Source organism: Marmota monax, unplaced genomic scaffold (assembly GCF_021218885.2).
Source record: "Marmota monax isolate L192 unplaced genomic scaffold, Marmota_monax_Labrador192_F-V1.1 WCK01_AAM20220418_F8-fsc00026, whole genome shotgun sequence".
NCBI lineage: Eukaryota > Metazoa > Chordata > Mammalia > Rodentia > Sciuridae > Marmota > Marmota monax.
Genome location: NW_026693108.1, coordinates 7,302,748 through 7,323,001, shown reverse-complemented (window position 1 = coordinate 7,323,001; position 20,254 = coordinate 7,302,748). Strand labels below are relative to the sequence as shown.

The 20,254-nt window shown below is 38.8% G+C and overlaps 1 long non-coding RNA gene across 1 annotated transcript in view; it reads right to left on the bottom strand.

The window, feature by feature from the left end:
* Positions 1-19,710, bottom strand: part of LOC124099707 (uncharacterized) — a 38,280-nt gene extending 18,570 nt beyond the window's left edge. Inside the window, exon 1 of the long non-coding RNA XR_006854057.2 lies at positions 19,359-19,710. This is a non-coding gene — a long non-coding RNA (uncharacterized LOC124099707). The remainder of the gene's footprint in view (positions 1-19,358) is intronic.
* Between the last annotated feature and the right edge of the window lie 544 nt (positions 19,711-20,254).

Below are 20,254 nucleotides of genomic sequence, written 5' to 3'. Positions count from 1 at the left end.
GTTCTAAGAGGAAAATTCATTGCTTGGAGTTCATTCCTAAAAAAAAAGAAAAAAAACAACAAATAAATGATCTCATACTTCATCTCAAAATCCTAGAAAAAGAAGAGCAAAACAACAGCAAAAGAAGTAGAAGGCAAGAAATAATTAAAATCAGAGCTGAAATTAATGAAATCGAAACAAAAGAAACAATTGAAAAAATTGACAAAACTAAAAGTTGGTTCTTTGAAAAAATAAACAAAATCGACAGAACCTTAGCCATGCTACCGAGGAGAAGAAGAGAGAGAACTCAAATTACTAGCATATGGGATGAAAAAGGCAATATCACAACAGACACTTCAGAAATGCAGAAGATAATCAAAAATTATTTTGAATCCTTATACTCCAATAAATTAGAAGATAGTGAAGGCATAGATAAATTTCTTAAGTCATATGATCTGCCCAGATTGAGTCAGGAGGATATAGACAACCTAAACAGACCAATATCAATTGAGGAAATAGAAGAAACCATCAAAAGACTACCAACTAAGAAAAGCCCAGGACAGGATGGGTATACAGCAGAGTTTTACAAAACCTTTAAAGAAGAACTAATACCAATACTTTTCAAGCTACTTCAGGAAATAGAAAAAGAGGGAGAACTTCCAAATTCATTCTATGAGGCCAACATCACCCTGATACCTAAACCAGACAAAGACACTTCAAAGAAAGGAAACTACAGACCAATATCTCTAATGAACCTAGATGCAAAAATCCTCAATAAAATTCTGGCGAATCGGATACAAAAACATATCAAAAAAATTGTGCACCATGATCAAGTAGGATTCATCCCTGGGATGCAAGGCTGGTTCAATATACGAAAATCAATAAATGTTATTCACCACATCAATAGACTTAAAAATAAGAACCAAATGATCATCTCGATAGATTCAGAAAAAGCATTCGACAAAGTACAGCATCCCTTTATGTTCAAAACTCTAGAAAAACTAGGGATAACAGGAACATACCTCAATATTGTAAAAGCAATTTATGCTAAGCCTCAGGCTAGCATCATTCTGAATGGAGAAAAATTGAAGGCATTCCCTCTAAAATCTGGAACAAGACAGGGATGCCCTGTCTCTCCACTTCTGTTCAACATAGTTCTCGAAACACTGGCCAGAGCAATTAGACAGACGAAAGAAATTAAAGGCATAAAATTGGAAAAGAAGAACTTAAATTATCACTATTTGCAGGTGACATGATTCTATACCTAGCAGACCCAAAAGGGTCTACAAAGAAATTATTAGAGCTAATAAATGAATTCAGCAAAGTGGCAGGATATAAAATCAACATGCATAAATCAAAGGCATTCCTGTATATCAGCGACAAATCCTCTGAAATGGAAATGAGGACAACCACTCCATTCACAATATCTTCAAAAAAAATAAAATACTTGGGAATCAACCTAACAAAAGAGGTGAAAGACTTATACAATGAAAACTACAGAACTCTAAAGAGAGAAATAGAAGAAGATCTTAGAAGATGGAAAAATATACCCTGTTCATGGATAGGCAGAACTAACATCATCAAAATGGCGATATTACCAAAAGTTCTCTATAGGTTTAATGTAATGCCAATTAAAATCCCAATGGCATTTCTTGTAGAAATAGAGAAAGCAATCATGAAATTCATATGGAAAAATAAAAGACCCAGAATAGCAAAAACAATGCTAAGCAGGAAGTGTGAATCAGGCGGTATAGCGATACCAGACTTCAAACTATACTACAGAGCAATAGCAACAAAAACAGCATGGTACTGGTACCAAAACAGGCGGGTAGACCAATGGTACAGAATAGAGGACACAGAGACCAATCCACAAAACTACAACTATCTTATATTTGATAAAGGGGCTAAAAGCATGCAATGGAGGAAGGATAGCATCTTCAACAAATGGTGCTGGGAAAACTGGAAATCCATATGCAACAAAATGAAACTGAATCCCTTTCTCTCGCCATGCACAAAAGTGAATTCAAAATGGATCAAGGAGCTTGATATTAAATCAGAGACACGCCATCTGATAGAAGAAAAAGTTGGCTACGATCTACATACTGTGGGGTTGGGCTCCAAATTCCTCAATAGGACACCCATAGCACAAAAGTTAATAACTAGAATCAACAAATGGGACTTACTCAAACTAAAAAGTTTTTTCTCAGCAAAAGAAACAATAAGAGAGGTAAATAGGGAGCCTACACCCTGGGAACAAATCTTTACTCCTCACACTTCAGATAGAGCCCTAATATCCAGAATATACAAAGAACTCAAAAAATTAGACAATAAGAAAACAAACAACCCAATCAACAAATGGGCCAAGGACCTGAACAGACACTTCTCAGAGGAGGACATACAGTCAATCAACAAGTACATGAAAAAATGCTCAACATCTCTAGCTGTCAGAGAAATGCAAATCAAAACCACCCTAAGATACCATCTCACTCCAGTAAGATTGGCAGCCATTATGAAGTCAAACAACAACAAGTGCTGGCGAGGATATGGGGAAAAGGGTACACTTGTACATTGCTGGTGGGATTGCAAATTGGTGCAGCCAATTTGGAAAGCAGTATGGAGATTTCTTGGAAAGCTGGGAATGGAGCCACCATTTGACCCATCTATTCCCCTTCTCAATCTATTCCCTAAAGACCTAAAAAGAGCATGCTACAGGGACACTGCTACATCGATGTTCATAGCAGCACAATTCACAATAGCTAGACTGTGGAACCAACCTAGATGCCCTTCAATAGACGAATGGATAAAAAAAATGTGGCATTTATACACAATGGAGTATTACTCTGCATTAAAAAATGACAAAATCATAGAATTTGCAGGGAAATGGATGGCATTAGAGCAGATTATGCTAAGTGAAGCTAGCCAATCCCTAAAAAACAAATGCCAAATGTCTTCTTTGATATAAGGAGAGTAACTAAGAACAGAGTAGGGACGAAGAGCAGGAGAAGAAGATTAACATTAAACAGGGATGAGAGGTGGGAGGGAAAGGGAGAGAGAAGGGAAATTGCATGGAAATGGAAGGAGACCCTCAGGGTTATACAAAAGTACATACAAGAGGAAGTGAGGGGAAAGGGAAAAATAGTACAAGGGGGAGAAATGAATGACAGTAGAGGGGGTAGAGAGAGAAGAGGGGAGGGGAGGGGAGGGGAGGGGGCTAGTAGAGGATAGGAAAGGCAGCAGAACACAACAGACACTAGTATGGCAATATGTAAATCAATGGATGTGTAACTGATGTGATTCTGCAATCTGTATATGGGGTAAAAGTGGGAGTTCATAACCCACTTGAATCAAAGTGTGAAATATGATATATCAAGAAATTTGTAATGTTTTGAACAACCAACAATAAAAAATTAAAAAAAAAAAGATGTTTGTAAAGGGAAAGTGAGACACAACGTTTAGGATAGCCTGGAAACTTGGGTAATGGCATAGAGATCCTCAGTTTGTTGGTCAAAATCCTTAGAGCTTTATGTGGTTCCAGATTCAGAAACATTGGGTTTCATAAGACAATAAGAAGCACAGATCATATTACAAAACATCCCTGCAGGTGTGCAGAAGTGAAACTCTTCCTCAGCCAGCCTGTCAGTCACACCACATCCACTCTGATTGACAAGAGGAGCTGCTGGTTCACTTCAACACTTCTGACTAGATTGCTACACATCTGGGGAGGGTTGTTGAGCCCCATCCTCAGGTTTGCTGCTGACCATGCACTGGCTGTGCTGCTCAGTGATGATGACCCTGCCCAATGTGCCTAGCCAGCAATGTCTGCAGGCAACTCCATCTGAGGAGCCCACCATTCCACAGTGACCTCTGAGTCTTTTTCACTTGACCTTCCATTTGGACCCCAGCTTTGTTCAGTTCCCCTGCATAGGATGGAATGCCGATGACCTCAGGATCCCTAATACCTCTACGTCTGCTTTTCTGCAGGCATTTTGCCTTAGGATTCTGACTTGTTTTTTCTGCCAGGTTATTGGAGGCACAAGACTACTGGACCCCATCAGCACATGAATGTCTCATCTTAAAACAGAAATGAAAACCAGAAACCCTTGTCAGGAGTCTTCCCTGCCTTCCCCTCCTGCCACATGATGTCCCGTCAACCTTTACAAAACACTTCCTCCTCTCACATCCTCTCCTCAAACTGCTGCTGGCTCCTCATCACCAGGGAATCTGTTGGAATGTTGACTCTTCTCGGGGTACTGATGATGCTGGACTCCAACACCCAGGTCCAAACACGCATCGCTTTATTCCTTCTATCACAAAGCTGCCTCAGAGTGTGCTGTCTAGCTCTTGGATTACCTGCTTGCTGTTTGGAGAGAGAGAGAGAAGAGAATAGATCCTCCCAAGACAAGGGACAAGGAGTTAAAGCACGTTTTCTAAAGACAGCTTGATCCCCCTGACATCGTGGCAAGTTGTTGGGGTATTTATTTGACAAATAATCACCATCATACATTTCAGAGACAAAACATATAATACATAATATTTTTGTACACACACACACAGTGAATAAGAGTGACTTTTACCTCAATGTTATTATATCCTTTAGCTATTGTTCATCCTGAAGGATTTCCCACACTCTACCACAAATTTTCACAAATCCTTAGGAATATACATTTTTACAGTCACTTTTGGCCCAAAACAACTTTCTCACTTCACATCCCACAGCAATGCTTATTGATGTTCTCCAATGTAGGCTTAGAATGTTGTTTCTACTCTTTCCCTTTTCTGTGAAAATTTCTTGAAAAGGTGCAGATGATGTCAATACAAGGCATGTGCAGGTGGGGAAGTGATTTTACTGAAATGCTTATGCTGTGGAGGGTATCTGGCTCAGCTAGAGGGATGAAGGCTCTCATCCGCAGGTACAAGAGACTGAAGCCGGAGGAGTTCAGTAATTTGGAGGGCTGCTTCAGCTTCTTAGACTATCCTTCCTGTTTGCTGTCTGGGATTATATCCTTAATAAATAAACCACCTGCCCAAAGTCCCCCGCCCCACTGAGGTTCTGCTTGCCAGAAAACCCAAAAGAAAAGGGAAGCAAACAGCAACACATTGCTAGCATCACATATATTTAGCCATTCTCATCTAGAAAGTCCTGAAAATAATGAAGCAAAAATACACACTGAGGGACTTTTATGAGAGTTTTTAATACATGACAGTGGTGCGTCCAGAAGACATCAGTCCACCTGAAGGCTCAGACAACCGCAGGTAAACAAGGATGCAGACACCAGGGTCAGCCTTGGGAGAGGCATGGACAGAGGCTGCTGGGCAAACAGAGCACTGCATGCAGGACAGCCTTGTGTTGTTGACCCAGGGAACTTAGGCAAACAGTATTCAAGAGTGTCTTTGTTTGTAAAGAGACAAATACAATTTTTAATCTCCAGAAAGAGATTCTGACCAGATTTATTGGATATCCAGAATAATGTATAAGTCAGAAAATTATGTCATTATTTAGAAAAGGGTTCTGAAAGATGAAGAAAATCATCATCCCTAAAGCAGATGTCAGCAACACACACATAACACTTTGGCGGCCTGTAGGGGATAGGGGTCACAATGAGATGGAGCAGGCCCATCAGACACTGTGTGTGTGCTCAGAGGCCAGTGCAAAATTCTAAGATCACATTAAAGTCAAATTTTAGGGAAAAATAAGTAAAGTTCTATTGTTATTTGTACAATTGGCTGTATTGAAGGCAGACTTGACCCTGACTTACCACATTAGCAAATGAAGATGCTGGAAATGGCAAGAATGAGTCCGTGCTGGGAGGTCCATTCACAACTCCTGTGTGTTTGTGTTTCATTATTTATTTATTATGAGACTTGACCTTACTGACTAATTAGCACTTAATCACAATTTTAACTGGGACTGTATAGAGATTATTCAAGGAAGTAATTTTAAAGGTATTAATTAAGCTATAAAGAGAGATTTTGAAAAATGCACATGAATAATTAAAAAAAATTATCTGTATATATTTGGCCACCTGCCTTCTTGTTTCATTGCCTGTTTTCCCAGCTCTGACATATCTCAGTGCATATATTAACATAAGAGTGTGTCTGTTACTCTGACATAGTGTATATTTTTCCTTCTGTAAAGTATTTTTTTCTATTTTAATTCAGATGATTATATCTACTTTTTTTTTTCTTTCCCAAAAGTTAGCATTGCATTCCTTTTAAACTGTAAGGTTTATTTTCACACTTCTGATTGCCAGCAGGAGCGGAAAGAGAATGTCGCACATCAGACATTCAAATCTAGACATTATGCAATCACAATGACAAGGATTAATAAAGATTAATTTGCTCTCCACTTAAAAAGTCCTAGCACTTTAGCAATATCATTGCTGGGCTTGTTGAGGGAAGAATAATTATCATCTGCTTTTGAAATGTGCTTTTTTTGTTGTTGTTGTACAGCACTTTGCTGTCCATGTTGGCAGTTTGTTTTTATCAAAGTGTTCTCAAGCCACAGCTTTCCAAGATGCTGCAGCTGGGTAACATGTCTTAGGAGGCAAAATCTTGCATATATCAGTAAGAATATATCATGCTTATTCTCAGGTTTTTTTATTGGATTATTTCTTGGTATTATTACTTGTATTTTGAAATGAAATGTTTAATTTATTTTAAAAATGACTTCAAAATACTGTTTCAGGCATTATTTTTTATTAAAGAATTTACCAAGTAAGTTGAGTCCTCACAGGGCCACATGACCAAATTCTTTTTATTTATCTTCTTATTATCTCTCTCTCTCTCTCTCTCTCTCTCTCTTCTCTCTCTGTCTCCACACACACACACACACACACACAAATATAATCTTATTGACTATATTAAAAGTGATATGTAGTCATATGGTTATGTGTGTGTGTGTGTATAATATATATATATATATATATATATATATATATATATATATATATACTTCTGCATATCAAACATAGTAGAAACTCAAGGTAATTCAAATCACATCCCATAGCACACTTGGTCTTCCACCTGAATCTGTCGCCCAGGGCTCCTGCCAGTTGTGGCTTCCAGTTCCTGAAGCCCAGAAGACACTGGATGTGAGCTCTTTGCATAAAGCCTGGCATACCTAAGCTTTCCTTCTTCCTAAGAGAAGAAAAACATCACGGATGTGGAAGTCCCGTTCAGCAGGATGACTGTCAGCCTCTGACAGGGCTCCAAGTCAGGGTGAAAAGGTTTCAGAGAAAACAGGGGAGCCAATCTGGGAGGGAAAGGACGATGCTGATCCTGGAAACACGCTCAGTCAGCATCTTTGCTGTGGTGGTTTGCTATTCTTTTAGTTGTTGTTCAATTTGCTTTTCCCTAGCATTGTTAAGGAAGAATTAACAAGTGCAACTTGCATATATCTATGGTATATAAGGTGATATTTATGGTATACACTAAGATATGGTATATAAGATGTATATACACACATTGTGAAATGATTGTCAAGCTAGTAAGCTTATAAATCACCTCACATAATTTCATTTTTGAATGATGAGAACATTTAAGATCTATTTTCTTATCAGTTTTCAATACATTGTTATTAACTGTAGTCTTTAGAACTTATTCATCTTTTATAGGAACAATGCTGAATATTTTGAGGATGGGTTGCTATAACTATCTAGATTTTTTTTAAGTTGGAAAATAATATATTGTATTTGTTAAAGTCAAATTCACATGCATAGTCATTTTAAGGACACATTATTATATTAGTAAATGGTTTCTGTGAACCATTCAGAATGATCCTATGGTAAGGATATCCTATGGTAAAGATAACCAAGGTACTCTATGGTTTAAGAGTATTATCTTTTGAGTTAGGCCAGAAATGCTTGGTTTAGAAAATCAGCTCTTCCAGTTCTCCAGCTATGTGACCTTGGAGAAGTAAACATCTTCTCTGAGTGTCAGCTGCCGGCTTTAGGATATAGTTACTATAATAAGAGAACTCATCCCATAAAAAGTTCAATATATTAATTTCTTAGAAGAATGCTGACTATATAAACATATGTAAATATAGTATCAATGTATTGCTGACTGCTTCTTCCTATTTTTGAACAAAAGTGGCTAGTGATAGAATACAGGGGCCCTATAGCAATTGGCCTGGGTTTCTAGGTATCATGGAAAAAAAAGCATAAATACATCTTTAGAAATCCCTGTGAGTAGGTTTAGCTGAAATTCTTACTTTGCTGACATTATCTCCAGACAAGGAACTCTAGAAGATGGTGGAGAAGTCCCCCGATCCTTGTAAATGAACCTCCCCTTAACCTAGAGACAGAACCTCTTACATAGGCTTAGTAGAACTCTCTGCAGAAGGCTTTCCTGTCCACATTGTAAATTTCTTGCACACGTCCCTGCCCAGCCAACCTATCCTTAGCTGTCCATTTCCCCTCGTGGAGCCTGTGGCAGCCATGAGAGGGACTTCCCAGAGCTCCATCTTCAGGGGATACAAATGGCAAGGACCCTGGGCTTTGAAATTTGTCACTACTTTTGCCTTCAGGTCACTCTCCTGTGGGCTGCAGCCACCCAGGACTGAAAGCCATGAGCATACTAGGGTTGGGGCCTCCGGCAGGAAAGGACTCCTCTGAGGACCACGTTGGCTCCAGCACTCTCTGATGGCCTTGCTAGAACCCCCTCAGGCTGCGTGCAGCCTGCCTGCCTCTCCTGCATTCAGGACCCAACAGACAGAAGGTCTGCCCCCATCACCGTCTCTTCTCTTTCACGGGCACTTTTCCTAATAAACCCTTGCTCCTGCCATGGCCTCTGCTTCTTGGTGACCCAGGACAACACAGTCATTACATCTCTGAAGGACAGAAATGGGTGACACGCGGGACTGTGACCATCGGCCTCTACCATCATGTTTCCATAGTGTTTGGCTCTAGTAAAGAAACAGTAATTATCATCTTCCCCTTTATCTGTCACCAATTTCTGCTCAGTGTGTCTCGTTTTGCAGAACTATGCAAGAGCAATTGTGAATCACTTACATCTCTGTTAAAAGCTTTAAGGAAGAGACAGCAATGACTGAAAAATTCACAGGACTGCCTGCCACGCCTATGTATTAAACAGCAGGATAAGGGCCCATGTGGGCATATTCCAGTTTATCTGGAGGCTCAGGCTTCTTCCTAAAGCTCTTTTAATTTAGTCCTGACATCATTGTTTTACAATGACTTCAATGTTGAAAACATGGACACATTGTTATTAATGCAAGTGATGATGCTACTGTTTCTTAAGGAGAAGAGTGAGAGAAGACAAAAAGACCTACCACATACCTGTGCTTGGACATATAACAATCCTAATACACCTAAGGCCACAAATGGGTTCTTGCTCTTTTATCCTCAAATCTGCTTGTCCCCAGTTCCTTCTCAGTAGCCAGGAAGTTTATTTCACACACTGGCAACTTTGGCTTTGGCTTTGACCCTTCTCTTTTGCCATGTTCCCTCCGTCTCCACCATGAAAATATGAATCTGACCAGTTCATGACAGCTGACCCCACCAGGCACTTCCTGGCACCTGGAATCTTCCGGCACAGTCCCAGTGCGTGTCTCCACTGCAGTGTGCATCTCCACAACAACCTGAGCTCTGCACAGCAGCCAGAATGAGCCCAGGATTCTCCGTCCACCTTGGCCAGTGTCCCTCTGCTCTTGTCCTGCCTCACACTGAGCACATACCCTGGGCTCTGCAGGACCTGGATCCCACCCCTGACCTCCTCTGGTCCTGTTTTCCACCTTCCTCTCCCTCGCCCAGCCCCTGCTCAGCCTCTGTTCTGCAGGTCCTGCCTGTGCCGTCTCAGGACCTGCTTTGGCTTGCACACCCTTAGCTCCTCCTTCTCCCCGTGCATCCACTTGGCCTTTACTGCCCTGTGTTTAGGCATCTGTTCAAATGTGTGCTTATCCACTGCGCCTCCTGGACACCGAGCAAGGTTGCCTTTCCTCCTAGCACAATTCCCTTGTCCTGACGTCCTTTCCTTCAACGTTCTCACTCCCATTCTGTTTACCCCATTCTTTAAACCCACTGCCTACAATAGGCCTTGCACTTACTAAGGTCTGAACAGTCACTAATTGATTGATTAAAGGAATAAAAAAAAGCAAGTGAATACTGAGTCTATCACATGAGAATATTTGATTTATAAATTATAGAATCAACTACTGATATGTTTCAAAATGAGACAAACCATTAAATAAGTAGGAATAAACCAACCAGGGGACCTGGGCCTCTATGACCAGGTATGAAGAATAAGATCAACTTTATCTGTGATAATTCTAATTTGGAATACAGACTTCTGAATAATGTTTAACACCTTGTAAAACAAGACAAGATCTTTCTTTACCTTTTAAATTGATATTACATAAAGTAGAACAGGATCCTACATAAAAGCATGGATTTTTTTTTTAAAGAGAGAGAGAGAGAGAGAATTTTTTAATATTTATTTTTTAGTTTTCAGCAGACACAACATCTTTGTTTGTATGTGGTGCTGAGGATGGAACCTGGGCCGCATGCATGCCAGGCAAGCGTGCTACCGCTTGACCACATCCCCAGCCCTAAGCATGGATTTTTATAAAGCTCAAATATCAATATTTTTGGTTTATTTAATTTGTAATTTACAAAAACTAAGTCCTAAGAACCAGAGCATCAATTCCTTTCTAATTTCAATGGTATGATTTTAGTTTTAATTGTTTCAATTGCTCAGTAGTTAGATCATTTCTGTGTGTCATATTTTATAAGTCCAATATAAAATCCATATGATAATGTTCATGTGTTCAATATTGGTGGGGTTAACAAATTAGGTCATGATAATTAACAATCCTTAGTGGACCAGACTCTTTCCTGTGCTAGGACACCCTTCAGATGGTCCTCTGCTTCAGGGAAAGGGATGTGCATGGTTCAAATCTCCTTCCTACTCTGGGTTTCCTAATCTCTTCAGGCCCCAGTGTATCAGAACTGGGGGACAAAGAACAAGAGCAAAACGGGAAGGTGTTTCCTGGTTTTGAGTGAGCTTTATGGACTCTGGACTCTCCTGGTCCTGTGTGTCCCACGGGCGCCTCACAACCCCTCCCCTGGTGGTGCCAGCCACCTTCCCTTGCTCCCACCTATGAAGCTTGGGTGAAGCTGTTTCTGTTCTAATTCCTTGGATCCCCATGTAAACCAGTTTATGGGACATTCAGGGTTGTCCCACACCAGCTCTGTTCTGGGGGAACCCTCCTCTCTCTTCTCCCGGGGGGCACAATGTATCCTTCAACCCGAGGAATGCTAGGAGTTTGGCCCAAATTCAACATGGCAATGAGTCTCTGATTCCTCCAGCAGACAATGGCTGAGCTCCCTTTGACACTCCCCACTCCCCACTGCCCATGGCTCTGGTGGGAATTAACCCATTCCCAGCTACCTTGATCATGCCGAACCTCTGTGGATAGCCGAATTAGTGAAAGCTTCCCTCGCAGTGGAGTTCAGTACTCACAGCAAACTATTGCAAAATAAATTGTCTCCTCAATTGAAATCTTTTCTTGCTTTATTGGGACCCATTTCTATAGGCTCTGTCAGACCAAGTGGTAGCGTGTGTCCACAGTTCTTTCCTTGTAATCCTTCATTTGGTCTGTAATGCCACAATCATTAGTAATTTTTTTGTCTTTATAGGAATTTCATTTAAGAATTATGTTACAATTTATTTTTGGCTTGCCATTGATAATAATTGCTTGCTTAAAAGGTGAATTTTTGTCTTAAGTATAAAAGGACATTGTCCTAGATCTTCAGGGAAGCTCATATTTTTCAGAATTCAGTAAGTACTTATTGAGTGAAACTTCTTTGCCTAACTATTTAGTATTTTAAATACAAACTTAAAGGAATGAATAATAAAAGCCATAATTACTATAATAAATTATCAAAAAATTATGATTTTATGCATATTAAATAATGTATTAAAATTACACAAATTATTGTAATAAAAACATGTCTATTCTGTTCCTACATCTATTTGTACTCTATCAAACAATTTTCATATTATAAAAATATTCAAGATAAAAGCTATTTGATTCACATATGAAAAAATTTTAAAGACTTCACATAATTATTTTCCTCTTGAAAATGCAGTTTTCATTTTCTAGCCTAAAGGGTATAGGTTGGTGTTCTTTTCTCCAATCATTTTCTTTCATTTATTTAGCTTCTTCCACTGCAACATTACTACACAATATTCTTAGGTATTTCATAGCTCCTTGCTCTTATTATTTCTAGCATGTGTGATTACCTTCAGTAGAGCTCTTCCATCTCTAAGATGCTAAGGACTGATAGAATAAGTGCTCTTTATCTCCAGTTATTATGCCACCTGGATCCACCCACTGTTCTATCTTTAAAATTGTGTTAATGGACTCCAGTTTCCCATCCTCATGGAATAGGCACAGGTAACACTGTGAAAGCTAAGGACTTAAGACTCTCACTTTCCCACTGTGAGCATCCTTAGTGCATTTGAATGGATTTTAGGCAAAAATCTAATTGGAATCTTTATCCAATCTCTCTTTTTTCCTATACATCCTTAGTTCTATGTCTGTGGTATCCTTTCTAAGAATGTCTTTGAAAGACACACAAATCCCATCAAACACACAAGGGGACACAGCCCAACCCTTCCATGGCCATTTCAGTCCCTGCAGGCAGAGATGTCTAAATTGTCCTTCTTACAGCTCTGAGAACTGAAAGGAGTAAAGAAGTTGTAACTTTTATTACCTCATTGCGGCTTCAAAAATGCAGCCCTGACTATATTTGCTGCCGCAGTCTGGCTGGGCACAATCAGGAGCCACTTGTCAAAAGAAACTAACTTTATTTTTAGAACCACTCACGACAAACAAAATAGTCTCTCAGGAAAAACCCTCAGAGCCTCAACTGCCACCACCGGCTTTCCACAAGCCTCTCTCTCCCACACAAGCTTCTCCCCACCTCCCACAATCCTCCTGCTCTTGAGGCCGATTGGCTGGGTCACGTGGGCGGAGCCAAAAAAGTCCCCCAATGAGCAGCTCCGTGGTCTGAAAGGGCAGGGAAACAGTCCAATGAGCATCACTGCAGAGGAGCCAATCAGCTAGATGTTGCTGGGGCCGAGGAGCCAATCAGCTAGATGTTGCTGGGGCTGCTGTGAGCCAATCATCAGCCGGCAGCTGGAAGTTTGCTGGCAGCTGGAAGTTTGCTGGGGCCCCTCAGGCTGTGGCTCTCAACATCTCCCCCTCTCTGTTTAAACAACAAGCATGTGGCTTAGGGACCGTGCCTGTTAGGCAGTCCAATTCAACATATGGTCCTTACCCGTCATCGGATGAACTGACCTCTAGGCGTCAGCCTCCTGTCTTAGGTTGGTACCACTGCAATTGGATCATACCCGTCACTGACTACCGGTCCAGCATACAGCCATACTTGTGGATAGGCCTTTGCACCTGTGGGGGGGTGAGGTTCTTTGCCTCACCTCTGTTGGCCCCCAAATTTTAGACCATCACTAGTAGAGGAGGATGCAAAATGCCATGACATTAAGCCAATTGAGGGCTCCTTTGAAAAATTGTACCACCGGTGACATCATCAGCAAAAATACCCCAACACTACCATAAGTCGCTGCACCAACAGATAGTTCACAATGCATACAGGTGAGCTCACAATGTGTCCAGGCAAGTTCTGCAAGCAGTTCAGTGATGGCTATTGTAGAAGCTGTAGATTGGTTTTATCTTTGACTTCACCAGCACTGGGATGAAAATAGGAATTCTGGCAATAATGGCTAAAGAAAAAATTATGTAACATTCCAGAAGGCACTAAAAGAAAACAATTTTCTTAACAATTTACATTGTCTTCACCGGCACTGGGATGAAGATAGGAATTCTGGCAATAATGGCTAAAGAAAAAATTATGTAACACTACAGAAGGCACTAAAAGAAAACAATTTTCTTAACAATTTACATTGTCTTCACCGGCACTGGGATGAAGATAGGAATTCTGGCAATAATGGCTAAAGAAAAAATTATGTAACATTACAGAAGGCACTAAAAGAAAACAATTTACATTGTCTTTAAGAGAATTATTAAATATAATGAAAAGGAAAGGTGAAAGTAAACAAACAGATCTGTTAACCTTCTTTTTTGTTTACATATTAAAACAATCCTCAACAGTTGTTTACCCAATTTAAATTAAACCATATAAATCACGTGAAAAAAAAATATTTGGATCCATTTTATCATGAGCGCTCATCATATATGATATATGGACATACGTACATTCAAACATATAACACAAAACACAAGTGTGCACACATAATATAATACATACAACACATAACATTATAGTAAAGGCCTTATAACTTTTTACAGGTGAAATCTCCATTGCAATGTTTAAAAACTCTATAGTCAAAAAATAGAACTGATCAGCAAAACATTAACCTAGGTCTGTATGAGCTCAAAAAACAAAATAGAACTTCATGATATGGCAAAGGGCAATAATAAAATAGATATTGAAAAAAGCATCCTGGTTCTGTTGCAGATGTAAGAATAGCCAAACTGGAGTTTTGGATATCAGTTGTTATGGATTTGAGCCAAATCATCTTCTTTTTGGTCTGTAGAAATCGCTTTAGTTAATCTTTCTGGAATCCAAATCGGCTGCTGTTCTCCCTGTGGAAACACATAAACAGACCCCCGACTCCAGACAATCACTGGGTCAGGACCTTGGTTAATCTCTCTGGAATCCAAATCGGCTGCTGTTCTCCCTGTGGAAACACACAAACAGACCCTCGACTCCAGACAATTACTGGGTCAGGACCTTTCCATTGTCCTGTTAGAATATCCTTCCAAAGTACCTTGGGCTTATGTACATTTTTTGGACACATATGCCTTTCCGCAGCACTAAGTCCTGATGAATCCAAATTTAAAAAGTTTAGAGTAAAAAGGGTTATTTTAAGTTTATCTTTGGGGAATATATACCCCTTCCCAATTCCTTCTTTTTGCTTTAATAAGTACATTTTAATAGTTTGATGAGCTCTTTCAACTATGCCTTGTCCCTGTGGATTGTATGGGATTCCTGTTATATGAGTAATGCCAAATGTTGAGCAAAATTGTTTAAAAGAGGTAGAAGTATAACCAGGGGCATTATCTGTTTTTAACTGTTTTGGAACACCCACAGTGGCAAAATTTTGTAAGCAATGAGCTATAACATCTTTAGTTTTTTCTCCGGCATGAAGGGAGCCCATCAAAAATCCAGAAGAAGTATCAACTGTAACATGCAAATATTTTAATTTTCCAAATTCTGGCAAGTGTGTGACGTCCATCTGCCAAATATGGTTAGGTATCAATCCTCTAGGATTGACTCCAAGATTAACTTGTGGTAAAAAGGTCACACAATTTTGACATTGTTTTATTATTTGTCTAGCTTGTTCCTTAGTTATTTTAAAGTGCTTTTGTAAAGTATTAGCATTGACATGGAACTTTTTATGAAAATTTATAGCTTCTTCTAGTGTAGAGAAAATATGTATGTCATGTGTAGTTTTATCTGCTAAATCATTGCCCAAACTAAGGGCTCCAGGCAATCCTGTATGTGCCCTGATATGTCCTATAAAGAATGGATCTTTTCTGTCCCAGATTAGACTTTGTATAGTGGAAAGCAAAGAGAAAACAGTAGAAGAAGGGGAAATCCTACCAGCATCTTCAAGAGATACTATAGCATTAACTACATACTGACTATCAGAAAATAAATTAAATACAGAATCTTTAAACATCACAAAAGCTTGTAAAACTGCATTAAGCTCTACCTTTTGAGCTGATTGTTTGGGTACTAAAAATGTAAAAGTTTGATCAGGGGTAACTACTGCTGCTGTACCATTATTTGACCCATCAGTGAATATATTTGGAGCATTTATGATAGGTGTTTTTCTTGTCATTTTTGGAAAAATTACAGGATGCAATGACCAAAAAGACAATAAAGGATTAGATGGTAAGTGGTTATCAAATGAAACATTAGATTTACACATGATTATTGCCCAAGTACTTAACTCATTAGCTAACTCATCAATTTGATTCATAGTATATGGAGTAATAATTTTATTGGGAGAAATTCCAAACACTCCCTTTGCTGCTTTTATTCCTTTGAGTATTAATTGTCCTACAGCCTCAGGATACCTAGTAAGAATAGTGTTAGGAGAATAAGATAAATGTATCCATAATAATGGACCTTCTTGCCAAAATACTCCTGTAGGAGATGTTGAGAGCCACAGCCTGAGGGGCCCCAGCAAACTTCCAGCTGCCAGCATTTGCTTCATATTCTGGGCTCCCAGAAATGATTTTAGAGGTATCATAAATTTTCCCAACACACAATTCCCCTAGGAAATAGTAGACGTCTGAATAATATTGGTGTCTAAATGAACTCTAACCAACAGAGTTCTTTATTTACCACTATCTGCAGTCTGTCTCTGCCTTCCACTTGACCTCTCAAACTGTATCTATCCAAACAAAACAACAAAAAAAATCAGCACAACTCCATTACCTACCCCAAGGAAAGTTTTTCTATTTTTCTACTCGTTTAATTCTTCTACTAACAGCCATGTTTAAATTCTATCTTCTTTCCTGACCATTCAAACTTCTTCTAAATTGAATTCCTGCTACTTTTTATTGGTAGTACTCTTTATGCATCATTTAATATCATTGCTATTCTATATGATATTGCTGTTTATCATTTGATGTAACATTAAAAGTCTCCAGGTTATTTTTCCAGTCTCATTAAAAGAATGATGGAACATTTTCCATCCCCTTGGCTTACCATGTTAATGTTTAGTAAGAAATACATGGACCCTGTGCAGGTCACAGGAATGAAAGTCTTATCACCATGATTGTAAGAAGATAAAAAAGTCTTTCAGTGAACAAATTGTTCTTTTTTTTAAATTGGAAGTAATTTTAGAAAATAAATTTGATCAAACTATAAGCCCCCAACTAGAATTAGCTATAATGATTTAGTAAAGCAAGAAACTCCTCACCAAACATAAATATGCTTTAATACTATCTGTCTCCTTGGCCTCCTCTGGAGGACTTCTCTAGAGTCTTATTGCCTGGACTAAGTGCCTCTGCAATAGGCTCTCATAGCATTGTGTGTATAAATCCATCTTGAAAATGCATTACTATTTACTAGTCTTTGGGCCACTTGAGAAAAAAAAAAACTCACCTTATTTACTAATTTGCCAAAATGAATAAATATACCATAAAGTAAACTGAAGTTTTAAACTAAATTTGTTTTATTATCATACAAATTATGAAGCATATTTTCTTTCTGTCATTCTTTTTATACAGGAGATTGAACTAAGGGACATTTTATCACTGAGCTACATCTTCAATCTTTTTTTAAAAAAAAAATTCTTTCAGACAGGGTCTTGCTAATTTTCTAGGGCCTCACATAGCTTCCAAGGCTGTCCTTGAACATTTGATCATCTTGCCTCAGCCTCCCAAATAGTTAAGAATATAGTCCTATGCCACCATGTTCAGAAAGCATCTTTATTTATAAATGATGAAAATCTCTAAAATATGTCATAGTCAACCTTTATAGGTTCTGTTTATATCATGCCATTTTCAGTTTTTTTCACTCTATATAGTCACTGTGTTGGATGAATAAATGATTTTAGCTAATATTTTTAAGAAGCATTCATATTAATTTGAATTGGTATAATATGACTTCACTTTGCACTTCCTACAATAAAAACATGTAAAACATTAAAAATATAGCTTCTGTAGTTTTACATGCCAAAGTATTTGTCATATTGTTTTTAACATTTGCTATCATTTTCACATTTAAGTCAAACTAGAATATATTACAGTGTAATGAACATCTTTTTATTTGTGTATGACTCCTGCCATCTTGTAGACTTTTATATATCAAATATTTTCTAAAAGATCATAAAGATTTTACATTCATTATAATAGTCATTTATAAATGAGTTAAAGTAATTTTATTACCGATTATGAAGAAAAACATATTTTAGTCAAAATTTAATGCATGAATTTTTAATTATTAGTTTTTCTGTATATCTGCAAACACTTCTTCAAGAAATTACGTTCAGACAGGTCGTGCTCCTCATTTGATCTTCCATCTGTGACTACAAGGGCCACACACATTTATCTAAATAACATAAACTGAACTAAGTCCATGTCACTTTTGAATGCAACTTGAGAGCGGGAGCTCAGCCTTGGAAACACATGCTTTGGGCTTTGGGTATCTGACTTGGTGTTTGGCTTCTTCTTGGCATGAACATATTCGTAATCAATACTATTGACAGTTTCCTTCTAGCGATGGACAGAAGAGGTAATGTGCTCTTGATGGCCAAACTGAAACTGTCAACTGTCTGCAGCAATATATGATCAAGTGGCAGCTTTGAAATGATGTTCCCTGGAGAGAACAGAAGGTTTTCCTTCTTTTATTTTCGGTGAGCAGCTTGGTTTACTCTGTGCTGTTATCTCATAAAGTGAGAACCCGTATGTCTTGCTCTGAGAACACCGTCTCCACTGGGGACCAGTGTGTCCCTGGCCATGCAATATCAGGTTTGTTGCCACGTGACTTATCAGAAGTCTTAAGAACAACTGTCAAATCAGAACATACCAGACTAATCTGAAGCCTGAATGTAAGTATTGCATGAAATAAATTATGGAACTCCAAAACAAGCCAAACTATGAACAAACAAAATTAAATATCACAAATTCCTATTAGATTGGTTCTGTTTTACGATATTTTGATGATAGAGTTTTTTTCTTCTAATGACAAACAAATCTATTAATGAACCAAACAAATTTCAAATCATTTTCTGTTCTCAAATATAAAGATGTTTAATAGAAATATCGGAATTTCGGAGTCCCATTTCATCATAGAATGATTTTTCTTATATAATATGGATGACTGGTTTTAAATTGAGGAACTGAAAAATCTCCATTTTGTTATGATTTTTGATATGTGCTTCCAATTTAAAGCAGCATTTGCTTCTTCTTAAAGTTCAAGTATTGTTGAATTGAACAATATTTTCCTTTACACACAATTCCATTTTTCCCCTCCCCCCCCCAAATTAAGCTGATAACTAAACATCATCATTGGAAAGAGACAGCAATGATGTTTGGGAAAGCACACCTATAAGAAAAATTTGTTCTTTCAAAAATCTCCATTTTATACTTAAGGTATTGATCTACTATAATAAAAAATTATATCTGCATATTAAGTATCAAATCAATATAAAGCTTAATTAAATCCACAGAAATTTATGTTAGTGAGATAAACCCCTTCTTATCAGAAATTTATCAGATTAAAGTTTCCCTTCCTCTTCTAGAGAAAGGGATAAGAGGACCTTTGCTGATATCTGCATTTACGAATAGAGAAACTACATACCTTTGTGTGTCTAAACCCGTTTTGATGGCCTCTTCAGGTGGAGAGGCTTGCTGCTGGGGCTCCAGGAGGAGGCAGAAACTCCACCACTGGGGACGCCAGAGCCTGAGGTGAAAGGTGCTCTGCTAGGTTTCCAGGGACGCCAAAGCCGGGTCTGCAAACTGAGGGGTGGCGGGGCGCGGCTAAGTAACAGACCTTTACTGTCTCACCATGCTGGAGACTGGAAGGCCACCATCCAGGAGTCACCAGGCCTGTGTGTTTAAGACTGGGAAGGAGCACTGTGTCCCAGGCCTCTCTCCAGCCTCGGGGTTTGCAGGCAACCCGGGGCAGTGCAGGCTTCTGCTGCCTCATCATCCCTCCCTCCACCTTCCTTTGACATGCTCTTCCCCCACGTGCAACCCTGTGTCCAGTTCTCTTATTTACACAGGCACAAGTTTGTGGATAAGTAGGTTGACCCTAGTCCCATGTGACCTCATCTTACCCAAGTACATCTCAAAGACCTGATTTCCCAATAAGGTCACGCTCTGAGGTACTGGGGTAAACTGGACAGCATATTAATTTGGAAAGAACACAATTCAACCTGCAAGAAGAACAATAAGCCCTTAGATCAGAGAGCAAGGCTGAAGGAGATAAGGCCCTGATGCAGATTCCCAGGTTTAGCATGGACACTTGCCAACCTTGGGACCCTCAGCATCTGCTTGTTTCAATATAGCTGGTGACATCCACCAAGAAAAGAGTGGCACAGTAGCCACCCGCACCTTCACTAGAAGCAGATTAAATAAAACCCAAATTTGTTTAATTTGTTTAATTGCTAAGGAATTAGTAGATGACATTGGATTTTTTTCATGAATATATTCCTGGGATAGAATGCTAATTACCGCTGTAAATACAGCCCAGAA